This window comes from Scyliorhinus torazame, chromosome 11, assembly GCF_047496885.1.
Source record: "Scyliorhinus torazame isolate Kashiwa2021f chromosome 11, sScyTor2.1, whole genome shotgun sequence".
Classification (NCBI taxonomy): domain Eukaryota; kingdom Metazoa; phylum Chordata; class Chondrichthyes; order Carcharhiniformes; family Scyliorhinidae; genus Scyliorhinus; species Scyliorhinus torazame.
The window spans coordinates 177,059,136-177,071,181 of NC_092717.1; the positions used below are offsets into that span (position 1 = coordinate 177,059,136).

Below are 12,046 nucleotides of genomic sequence, written 5' to 3' on the forward strand. Positions count from 1 at the left end.
TTGATTTTTAAGCGTTAACTTTTACTTTTTTGAGACCACAGGGTTGTCATTATTGTTATCTTTTGTGGTTCTGTGTTATTTTGTTGTTCCGATTGCAGTCAGCCGAATGCTGAAGGTGTCATCCAAATGCAGGGTGCTGTGGCGTGTGGTTTCAAGCTATGACTGGCAGCGGTCTGCACCAGTGAAGTAACTGAAGATGCACCAGTGAAGTAACCTCCTTCTCACGTGGTGCGCGGGGATTCCCTCGCTCGAGGCCTTCGCCTGTACGGGCGTGCTGACGTCAACGCGCGCCTGGATTGTGCGTGTGGCCGTTGCGAGCGACGCCGGGGCGCTCGCGATCCTGAGGCCAATCCCGTCGGCGCCATATTGCGATTCACTGAGGAAAGAGAGCGAGAGGCAGGACGGCGGGCAAGCAAAACTTTAGGAGAGGAGCTTGAGGAGGCGACCTCCATTCACCTCAGGCTGAAATAAACTGCACCCCGAGCTTAACGCCTGTCAAACTCAATGGTGAGCGAGAGGAAAGTCGGCGGTGGCGGTTTGTGGAAGTTGCAAGTCCCCCCACCCCCCCGGGGCTGTTTGTTGGTTGAAGTGAAAAGAGCGACTGCTGAAGCCCCGGGAAGTTAGCGCAGGGCGGGGAGAGGAGTGCCGGCCGGCCGGGCGGTAACGTCCAGCCGCTGCACTCACCGAGAGTTCAAGACGGTCGCCTTGGAACTTTGTCTGTGTTTGTCCGTCTCAACGACTAAAAAAACAATCCGGAGCAGCGCGGGCGCTCCGGCAGCCTGGGGCAGGGTGGCTGCCCCGGAGCGGGGGCAGGAAGGGGGCGGCCTGGGAGGTCGCCGTAGTGGTCCCGGGAAGGGAGGGTGGGGGGACTCCTCCGTTTGACATGTCTGTCGCCTTGTGTTTGTAATTTCAATGTTTTTTTAAAAAAGAAGCGCTTCAAAGCTGGCGTTCTTAAAATGCCACTTTCTGTTCCTCGGGTTTCACTTCGCGATGTTGTCCTCTTGACACTAAGTTATTCATACTTTCAGGTCGCAGGCGTTGACTTTTTGCGAGAAAAAAAAAAGCCGTAGCAACAAGTTGTTTTCCCAAGTTGAGGTTTCTGGGCGTGTGCCTCTGGTCGGACTGGTAATGTGAGCTTTTGGCTGGGCTTGGATTTGTCGGTCGCACACTGGAGTTGCTTGGATTGAACACTTGTTTGTGTGTGTGTGTAAAATTGACACGCAAATTGCGTATTGTCAACAAGATCCAGTGTTTAAATTCTTCGATCTGTCAGTTCAAGATATGCAGGACCAACAGTACAAATTAGTTTTCGCACCTCAGGCAGAATGCCACTCCTCCAAATTTCTATCCTGTTTAATCCGTCCTCATCGAAACCCGCACTGCAGCCAGCATTAGTTTAAGTTCGCAGGGCTGAAAGTAGAAAACACTTCATACAAAGGGTGGTGCAAATTTGAAATTATCTCCTTCAAAAGACTGTGGGCGCTGGGTTAATTGAATCTGTCAAGACCGATCAAGAGGTTCTTGTCGGATACGGGTCCCGAGAGTAACAAAGGAGTATTAAAAGGCGGGTAAATGGAGTCCAGGTAGGAATCAGCCATTGAGTGGCAGAACATATTTGAGGGTTTGAATGCCCTACTCCTGTTCCCGTGTGCTCAGGGTTAACTTTTAAATGGTCGTAAGAAGCCAATTTATAATTATCTTGATAGGGGAAGGTGGTATTGTCACTGGAGTAGAAAACCAGAGACCTAGAGTAATGCTCTGGGGACTGAGGTTTAAATCCTGCCACTGAAATTTGAATTAAATAAAATTCTGGAATTAAAAGTCTAATGCCACGAAACCAATTTTGATTGTCATAAAAAGGCATCACTAATGTCCTTTAGGTAAGGAAATTCATCCTCAACTGGTCTGGCCTACATGTGGTTGACTCTTAACTGCAAGGGCAATTAGGGATGGGCAATAAATGCTGGTCCAACCTGCGATGCCCATGAACGAATAAAAAATTAAAAGAATTAATGCATTTATCTTGCAGTACTCCTAATTGCAGCAGTGTTTTTGGAATAGCTTATTGAGGAGATTGTAATTTTATTCAAAGCCCATTACGAGTGAAGATCACTGTTACTTTGTCTCAATTGGCATTTTACTCAAAGTCGCATGAAACATTTTAAATTGCGTTGGAGCAATATATGTGCACTTCAGTGTGAATAATCTTTTGTTTACTGAGCTGTTCGAGTTGATGGCGCTATTAATCTTGATGGTTAGGGTGGCACGTGGCGCCGTGGTTAGCACAGAGACTATGGCACTGAGGGCTCGGGTTCGAATCCCGGCCCTGGGTCACTGCCCGTGTGGATTTTGCACATTCTCCCCGTGTCTGCATGGGTTTCACCGTCACAACCCAAAGATGTGCAGGGTAGGTGGATTGGCCAAGCTAAATTGCCTCTTAATTGGAAAAAACATAATTGGGTACTCTAAATATTTAAAAAATAATATAAACTTGATGGTTATTTGAAGCTTGACTGATATGATAGTGACTTTATTCAATAAACCTTGGGACGTTTCTGGATAATGCTTTGTATACGTTTACAATGTCAAGAGTTAGTCATTTGAGATTGAGGTCTGTACATGCAACATTTCTAATTTAAGTTTACTTTCTTAAGTTTTTCGTTCTGGATTGTTGTGCTTAAGAAAAGAATGCTTTGCTTGTGGAGAATGGTTTGTGTCGTGATGAATAAGTAATTTTAATATTAGTTAAGCTACATTGTGTGTTTTGTCTACCCCTGAAGTACTATATGGATCATGCATAAAATTTATTTGCATCATTAGAAAGCAAACTTTGGGAGAAGTTGAATCATTTTTCCTATGAGAATTCAGGATAACTGTCTAAAATTTTAATAGCATAAATAAATATGTAGAAATTGCAGCACAGAAATGGGCCACTGGTGCTTATCCTTCAATATATCTATAATCTTAATTTCAGCCCGTATGGCTCAGTATCTATCCCCTTATCGATCATTATTTTTTTCCTTATCCCTCCATGAACTGATTTGGAATATTTTCTATTTTAAAGCCCATGCCTTGAAGGCGGATTACTTTGGCAAGTCACTGGAATCATAGATTATCATAGAATTTACAGTGCAGAAGGAGGCTATTTGGCCCATCGAGTCTGCACCGGCTCTTGGAAAGAGCACCCTACCCAAGGTCAACACCTCCACCCTATTCCCATAACCCAGTAACCCCACCCAACACAATGATCCAAGTGTCAAACGGCGTTAGGCCAAAGGGTTGATGAAGGAAAGTACATGGCAGTCACAAATGATGTCTATGCATGTGATGAAAATCAGATTAGTGGGTTGTGGACATGGCTTATCCCAAGCTCAATTATGACGCTCTACTCGTACAGAATAGTCTGTGTCAAATGGGTTTGCATTGCTTCCATGTGAACATTAGGCTGCAATGTCAGAAAGAATTTGAAAGTTATGAAAAAACTTTGGATATTAAATGGTTGCCTTGCTTCCCAAATTGCAGATGGAGGGAGATTTGTTGGTGATGGTGCCATTAAGTCGAGGAGTGTTTACTGGGCTCCCTTTTGTTGTTCCCTGGCACTATGCTGTAAATGCGACTGGCTACTTGCCAGCCAAAGCCTGGATGTTATACAAGTTTTGTTGTTGACTGGAGTGAGTTGTTTTATTATTAAAGAGGTTGTAAATTGAACTGAAGAGTGTAGAAACGTCATCAGGTAATGTGACATTGTGAAAGATTGAAGGTCATTGAGCCTGCTGGAGCTGGTTAGGCCAAATAATGTTTTCCTTGGACTGTGGTGACTCGTCTCAGCCACAGTCATTTTTCTTGTTTCATGCCATTTGACATATCTTGTCAACCATGTAACTTGCGCGACAGTAACTTTTACACAACTATTGCGGAAAGCTTTCTTTTTCTAGCCATTTCTCCCTTCTCCCCATCCCCGCTGCAGAATTGACAAGGATGTCAAAGTCAATTTATAATGGACCTGATTAGTCATCCTTGCACTGGTTATTGGCTACTTTGAGTAAGAGATAGCATGTGTTTTTTCTGTATTTTTGGGACATAAAATGGATGTGATTTTCCACCAATTCTGCTCCAACAGCATGGCTGCCACCACATTAGTCATCATTGCTTTTATATATTTCTTCGTGAAATCAGGATTGGGTTCATTAAAAATGGGAGAAGGCTCTTGGGTGGGCAGTCAGCACAGTGACTAGCACTGTTGCCTCACAGCGCCAGGGACCTGGGTTCGAATCCGACCCAGAGGATGGTGACGTCTGGAATGCACTACCTGAGAGGGTGGTAGAAGCGGGTTGCCTTGCATCCTTTTAAAAAGTACCTGGATGAGCACTTGGCACACCCTAACATTCAAGGCTATGGGCCAAGTGCTGGCAAATGGGGTTAGGTAAGTCAGGTGTCTTTCATGCATCAACGCAGATTTGATGGACCAAAGGGCCTCTTCTGCACTATTATTCTGTGACTGTGGAGTTTGCACGTTCTCCCAGTGTCTGCGTGTGTTTCCTCTGGGTGCTCCAATTTCCTCCCACAGTCCGAAGATGTAAAGATTGGATTCCTCCCATTCATGCTGTTTTGTGTTTTGGTCTAAACTCTACAGGAAGTAATGGACAACATGTCCACGGAGCTTGATTGCAACCTCTTTGTTTTCTCCATCCTCCCTAACCCCAATCTTCTAACCCCACTCCATGGTCTCTTTCTACCCATATGTCTCCTCCAATAAATCTCCCATATTCTGAAATCTCGTCACACCCTCCTCCAAACTCACAGGTGTGCCTAATTTTCTGTCCTCCCCACTGACCAATCTCTTGCGCAGTCTGATAACTAAGGCCATCCTAATTTGCATCTCCGCTACATTTCTCCACAAACCATTTATTTTTTTGGTTATACTTGGACACGGCACGGACATTACAAAGTGATTGAGTGCTATTTGTACTAAGGAGTGCTTGAGAGACTTGGCAGGCACATTGTGGTTGAATATAGCTGTTCTATAGGCCTTGATATGACATTTCTGGCCTCATAAAAGACATCTGACTTTATATTGTAACTTAAGCCTAAATAGAGTTGAAATAGTCAAAGATAGGAATAATGTGCCTTGCTCTGGATTGGGTGATTATTACTCTTTTGCTACAAGTTTTTTCATGTGTTGTGTGTTTGTGGGATTGAGTGAAACAATAGAACTGGATTAAGTTTGAGACTTATTAAACCAATGACGTATGTTAAGTCTTCTGACATTGAGTCATTGCAGAATAACCTTGCTCTGGTGTTAATACCTACAATCCTTGGTCAAAATGTTATTATGTACGCCAAAAAGAGGTGGCACAGGAGCACTGTTGCTTCACAGCGCCAGGGACCCGGGTTTGATCCCCGCCTTGGGTCACTGTGTGGAGTTTGCACGTTCTTCCCCCATGTCTGTGGTTTTACTCTGGGTGCTCCGGTTTCTCCCACAAGTCCCGAAGACGTGCTTGTTAGGCGAATTGGACATTTGGTGTACCCGAACAGGCGTAGGAGTTTGGCGACTAGGGGATTTACACAATAACTTCCTTGCAGTGTTAATGTAAGACTACTTGTTACACTAAAAGATTATTAAATCTGTTAATCCCTAATGTTGAAAATGGTTCTGTTTCTGATCTGTGAGATTATTGGTGCCGTTTCTTTTATTTGCTTCCCTTCTGTTTCCTCACCGTTCATTTTGGATCGTTGAGTTATAAATTCATTAATTGCCACATGGCCGCATGCAAATTAATGTTTCAATGGCCTGTAAAAGCCAGATTAGAGTAGAAGTGCAACTTTAAATTTAACTTGACTATATTCCTGGTCTGAGTTTCAATGTTAGACATAATTATGCACTGTCATTATCAATTGAGTGGTATTTTGATCCAAGCTAATTCCATACAGGTTCATACTTCAAGCAGGTTGTGTGAAGTAGCTTTATATTTACATCTCATTTCTCAGATATTATTTTATACATGTGCAATATTTAGTGATAAGATGTCGATCATGCATACGAGGAATAGTGGTTATGATACTGGACTAGTAATCTGCAAGCTTGGATGAATGATTCGTGCACACATGAACAGGCATTTAACTTGCCCAAGAGATTAGTTTATTTATAAAACAATTAAACTGGCACCAACCAAGAAAGTTCATGTTTTAGGATTGATCAGTTTGCCAGTAAAAATAGAGCTGTTGCATATTAAAAAATCTGTTTGCTTTATATATAGTTTTCAAAGCCACAATATTTTGGTATATAAAGAAATCTCCTATATTACATCATTAGTTTTACTATCTATCCGTCTATAAATCAGCTTATTCACATTAAATAGCACATCAGAAATCTCCTGCAGCCCTTAATGGGATTGAAAATGCAATTATGCCCATCAGCAATAAAAAAATGTTTTGTACAGGGAAGACTTGCATTTGTATAGCATCTTTCATGAGCTCAGGATGCCATGAAAGCAATTTAGAACCAGCTATTCTTTTTGAATTTAGAATACCCAATTCATTTTTTCCAATAAGGGGCAATTTAGCGTGGCCAATCCACCTGCCCTGCACATCTTTTGGGTTGTGGGGCGAAACCCACGCGAACACGGGGAGAATGTGCAAACTCCACACGGACAGCGACCCAGAGCCGGGATCGAACCTGAGACCTCGGCACCGTGAGGCAGCAGTGTGCCACCGTGCTGCCCCTGAACCAGCTATTTTAAGTGTAATTACTTGTAGTGAAGGGAACTGTGACAATTTTTAAATTAATTCATGGGATGCGCATGTAACTGTCAAGGCCAGCATTTGTTGTTCAACTGCAAATGCCCTTGACTAGGAGTTAATGAGCTAGTGCCTTGAAGCACTGCAAGCTATAGAGTGTAGGTACACTCATTGTACTGTTAGAAAGGGAGCTAGAATTGTGATCCAGCAATATTGAAGGAACCGCCCACCGTATGGTTATGGTTAAGTCAGGATGATGTGTGGTTGGGGGGGGGGGGGGGGGGTGGTGGCTTGCATTTAATGGTGTCCCCAATCATCATCTGCCCTTACCTTTCCTTGTGATGGCCGGTTTGGAGGTGCTGTCAAAGGAGCCCTGGTGAATTGCTGTAGTGCATCTTGTATGTAGTACACACTGATACCACTGTGCATTGGTGCTGGACACATTGAATATTTAGGTTGGTGGATGGGGTGCCGATGAAGCGGGCTGCCTAGTCCTGGCTAATGTCCAGCTTCCTGAGTGCTGTTGCAGCAACACTCATCCAGGCAAGTGGGCAGTATTCAATCTCACTTCTGACTTGTGCCTTGTAGGTAGTAGACAGGCTTTGGAGAGTCAGGAGGTAAATTACTCACTTCAGAATTCCCAGCCTCTCTTACTCCTGTAGCCACATGCCAAAAACAGTTCAGTTTTTGGTCAGTAGTAACCCCAGGTTGTTAATGAGGCATTCAGTGATGGTAATGCAATTGAATGTCACGGGAGATGGAGTTTGGACATGGTCATTGTGCTGTGTGAAAGCCTTTTGTCACTTATCAGCCCAAGCCTGAATGTTCCGCTCTTGCTGCAAATGGTCACAGACTGCGTTAGTATCTGAGGTGTTGCGAATGGCACTGAATGTTGTGCAATTATCAACAAACTTCAAACTTCCCTTAACTTATAAGGCATTCATGGAGCCCCGAATATGGATGTGTGCAAGACACTATCCTGAGAAGGTAGTGCACAGCGGTGAGAGAAATCTAAACTTATGCAGTCAAAAAAGATACTTTGGGTACTAATTTTAACCATTTAAACAACATCGTGGGCCGAAGGGCCTGTGCTGTATTTTTCTATGTTCTATGTAAACCAATTTTTAGAAACCCCATCAAATTTGAATTAAAATTCTCAAATCTGTTATGCAGATAAGGCATATTTTGAGACATTTCTCATGACAAAAATGTGTTCCAACATGAAAAGGGGAATATTACTTCCTCAAAACCATTCTGAAAATGTTCAAATCTTCAGTGGTTTGACTCTGCGTTTTAGACTATTTGTTTATGGGATTGCTGGATAAAGGAACTAATTCTGATACATTTGTATGTTCATTTTGAAGTGGAAATTCTCACCAATTTCAAGAGCTTAGATTTATAATTTAACCGTCATTACTCCCCTATCTATAAGTAAGTTACAAGCCACTTTAATTCTCTCTAATATAGTGAAATGGTCACTTCAGCTAACATGTATATTTGTATTATACTGTGTATTTATTTATTTGCACATGGATTCCTGTGGAGTTGTTTAAGTTAAGATGGATGATGTGCAGTTTTATAAGGAGGAGCACTGTGGTATTCTGCTAGAGGAGCCTTTCCCATGAAGCCACAAATTTAAGTTCTGCTTGCCAAGATTACTCAAAGGGTCTTAAACATTCTCACTTGAGGCAGGAATAGATTGTACATGATTTGCTTTATTTTTGTACATTATTTAAATGTAACGGGCAATGCGGCATAGAAAATATTGATCGGCAGATGCAGACACGGTGTACACATTCTTCTGAGTATAGTATGCATTGACTTATATTTTGGTTAACAATTAGGCTAATTGTTCAATTAATCTGTGCTACAAGTTTTTGTTAATGGATGATATGCAGGTTTATTCAATCTCAAGCACATTTCTTCCGGTTGATTGGGTGACATGCAAATTTATTCTTTGAGCAGGAAGTGGGACAAATTAACCAATCAGATTGTTCAGGGATCATCCAGATCATATTGTTTGTTATTTGTTCTCTACCAAAATTTGTAATGTTCCAACTTATTTTGAACGTAAAATATATCTATAAAATCATTTGTGTAGTTTCATCAGTATTTTAAATTTGACGGTCCGAGCCTCACTTAAAACCTAGAGCTAAAATTTATAATTTACATATGTTACATTAGGGGAAACAAGATAATTGGCAGGCTCTCTCTTAATTATAATCAAAGCCTGAACACATTTTATTTCAGTGAAAGGCCCTATTTTGCCTTCATTACAGTTAAGAAATGTTCAGTTTTATACAGTTTTCAATTCAATATGTAGTTGCAGTCAATGTTTAGTTTAGTTTTCTAATAACTGAATTATTCCAACTGAAAGCGAGCCTTTGCATTCATTGTGTTTGCATGAGCTATTGCACCCTACTTCTGTGATAGTTCAGCACATCGATTTCTATCTCTCCTTTCAATAGTCTGTTCCTGAATGTAATGGGGCAGCACGGTAGCCTTGTGGATAGCACAATTGCTTCACAGCTCCAGGGTCCCAGGTTCGATTCCGGCTTGGGTCACTGTCTGTGCGGAGTCTGCACGTCCTCCCCGTGTGTGCGTGGGTTTCCTCCGGGTGCTCCGGTTTCCTCCCACAGTCTAAAGATGTGCAGGTTAGGTGGATTGGCCATGATAAATTGCCCTTAGTGTCCAAAATTGCCCTTAGTGTTGGGTGGGGTTACTGGGTTATGGGGATAGGGTGGAGGTGTTGACTTTGGGTAGGGTGCTCTTTCCAAGAGCCGGTGCAGACTCGATGGGCCGAATGGCCTCCTTCTGCACTGTAAATTCTATGATACATAGCTATCCTCAGAGACTAGAAATGGTAATGCCACTTGATTTGATCACCAGTTTAAGTGATTTGAATACATTTTGTCGGCATGCAATCATTTTAAACATAAGCGCTCGGAGCAGGAGGATGCAGTATTTCCCCTCTAGCTTGCTCTGCCATTCAATACGTTCATGGTTTATCTGCTACATCAACTTTTTCCCTCCCTGTCTCCATATCGGGTGCACAATGGTTAGCACTATTGCTGCACAGCTCCAGGGTCCCAGGTTCGATTCCCTTGGGTCACTATCTGTGCGGAGTCTGCACGTTCTCCCCGTGTCTACCTGGGTTTCCTCCGGGATGCTCCGGTTTCCCCCCACAAGTCCCGAAAGACGTGCTGTTAGGTGAATTGGACATTCTGAATTCTCCTTCCGTGTACCCGAACAGGCGCTGGAATGTGGCGACTAGGGGATTTTCTCAGTAACGTCTTTGCAGTGTTAATGTAAGCCTACTTGTGACAAAGATTATTATTATATCACCCAAAAATCTGTCCATTTTGTTTCGAGTGTACTCATTGATAGGGTATCTATGGTCCACTGGTCTAGAGAATTCTAAAGATTCACAGCCCTCTGAATGAAGAAACTTCTCCTCACCTCTGTGCTAATTGGCGGCTCCCTATATTCTGAGATTGTGACTTATAGTTCTACACACTCCAGCTAAGAAAAACAGACTCTGAGCATCTACCCTGTCAAGCCTTCAGAAATTTACACGTCCTAGTGAGATCACCCCTCGTTTTGCTAAACTCTGGAGAATATAGGTCAATTTTTACAGGTTTCGTAATAACATGACTTGGGTGGATTGGCCATGCTAAATTGCCCTTGGTGTCCAAAAAGTTTAGGAGGGTTATTGGGTTACGGGGATAGGGTGGAAGTGAGGGCTTGAGTGGGTCGGTGCAGACTCAATGGGCCGAATGGCCTCCTACACTGTATGTTCTATGACAATTTGAGTTCTCATCAGCTCTCATGGACAAGTACATATTCATCTATGACCTAAAGTGACCAATTTTTCCATGCAATCAGTGTGAGCCCTGGGGAAACATTAGTATCTAGATTTATGGTCTACTTGTATTCAAGATTTCTATTGCACGGTTCAGAGACCAAGTAACATGTTACAGTACCTCGATACGTGTTGAAATTGTCCAAGTTAGTTAATTTAATATTGGTTCACAATACTGAGCAGTAATTACAGCTAGTCATTGAAGGCAGCTCAAATGATGGCTTGAAACCTCTGCAAAAGTACGTTCTTCGTCTGTAGGGAATGTAGAAATTTTGCAAATTGACATTTCTTGTGCAACCTATTGTTAAGTAACGTAAGATGAAGAGAGCATGAAAACAATAAGCAAGCACCAATTTCTTATTTTTCTCTGATTAATGGCTCAAATTCTTGAATAAAGACTGCATATTTCTTGCACTGTTGGTTTGGATAGACTGATTAATATCTCCCGTAGTGTGTTTGCAGTGAGAACAGCAATATCAGTGCATGATGAAAGCTAGAAGATGGCATTGTCATGTGTTCTTGAGATAATTGTGTTCTGTTACAGATTGTAGATGAAAATCTTGTACAATCAATTCGGAGATGGCATGGAACTTGTGTGTGAACTGAAACACACTACATTTGAAACGCACTGCTTTACATCTTTTTAGAGTCTCATCGAAAGATAGTGACCCATATCATTGGCCAAATTTAGTCTTTCCGTAAGTTTGCTCATAGCCTGAAGCTGTTCTTCAATTGAATTTGTACTTTCTATATAGACTGCTGCAACTTGGCACTGTTCGAACTAAAACTGGGAGTCAATTGTGGGAAGAATGATCAAGGGTATTTGTGGAACATTTTTCTGCTACCGTTGTTATGTATATGTGGAGAATCATAAACTTCAGCATGGAAGGATTTATGCTCGTGGTAGCACCTTAACTGGCTCTATCTAATTCCTTTTCAATTCTAATGAAGGGTGTAAGTGGAATATAGAAAGCTTCTAAAATATGTGAGATAGAGTTCTGCTTGAAAGTATATGAAGTCAAAGTCAAGCTTTTGGTATTTAGAAAAAATCTTGGGGATGGATCAGAGATTATTTGACAGGAAGAAACCAATGGATATTGGTTAGATAAATTTTCCTGGGGTTGGCTGGGTGGTGTTAAGCTGACTGCACATTCCTTCTATTGATCAGTACCATTTTGAATTTACAGTAATTACTTGGGTTCAGAAATTCATGTAAATGGGAAAATTAAATGGGCAGTGAAATCAGGAAGCCCAGCAAAAACCTTGATTAATTTATATACACATTTAAAATGTTGCCCTACATTATTCTTTGCAGATGCTGAGTGAAGTGTGTTTCCATTATTTTATGCTTTTATTCCCTGTATCTTTTGTATTTGGTTTGCAAATACTATGGTTCAAATTATTGAATAAATACTGCATATTTTGCCTCAGTATTCTGTGTTCTGA

The 12,046-nt window shown here is 42.0% G+C and overlaps 1 protein-coding gene across 3 annotated transcripts in view; it reads left to right on the plus strand.

The window, feature by feature from the left end:
* The first annotated feature begins 326 nt into the window (after positions 1 to 326).
* Positions 327 to 12,046, plus strand: part of plekhf2 (pleckstrin homology domain containing, family F (with FYVE domain) member 2) — a 69,803-nt gene continuing 58,083 nt past the window's right edge. Inside the window, exons 1-2 of one of the 3 annotated variants that reach the window (XM_072468076.1) lie at positions 327 to 507; positions 1,029 to 1,125. The gene's annotated coding sequence lies outside the window, so the exon portion shown is untranslated. Of the gene's footprint in view, positions 508 to 1,028; positions 1,126 to 1,291; positions 1,584 to 12,046 lie in introns of those variants that run through there. The other 2 variants (XM_072468075.1, XM_072468077.1) reach the window with 2 other exon arrangements.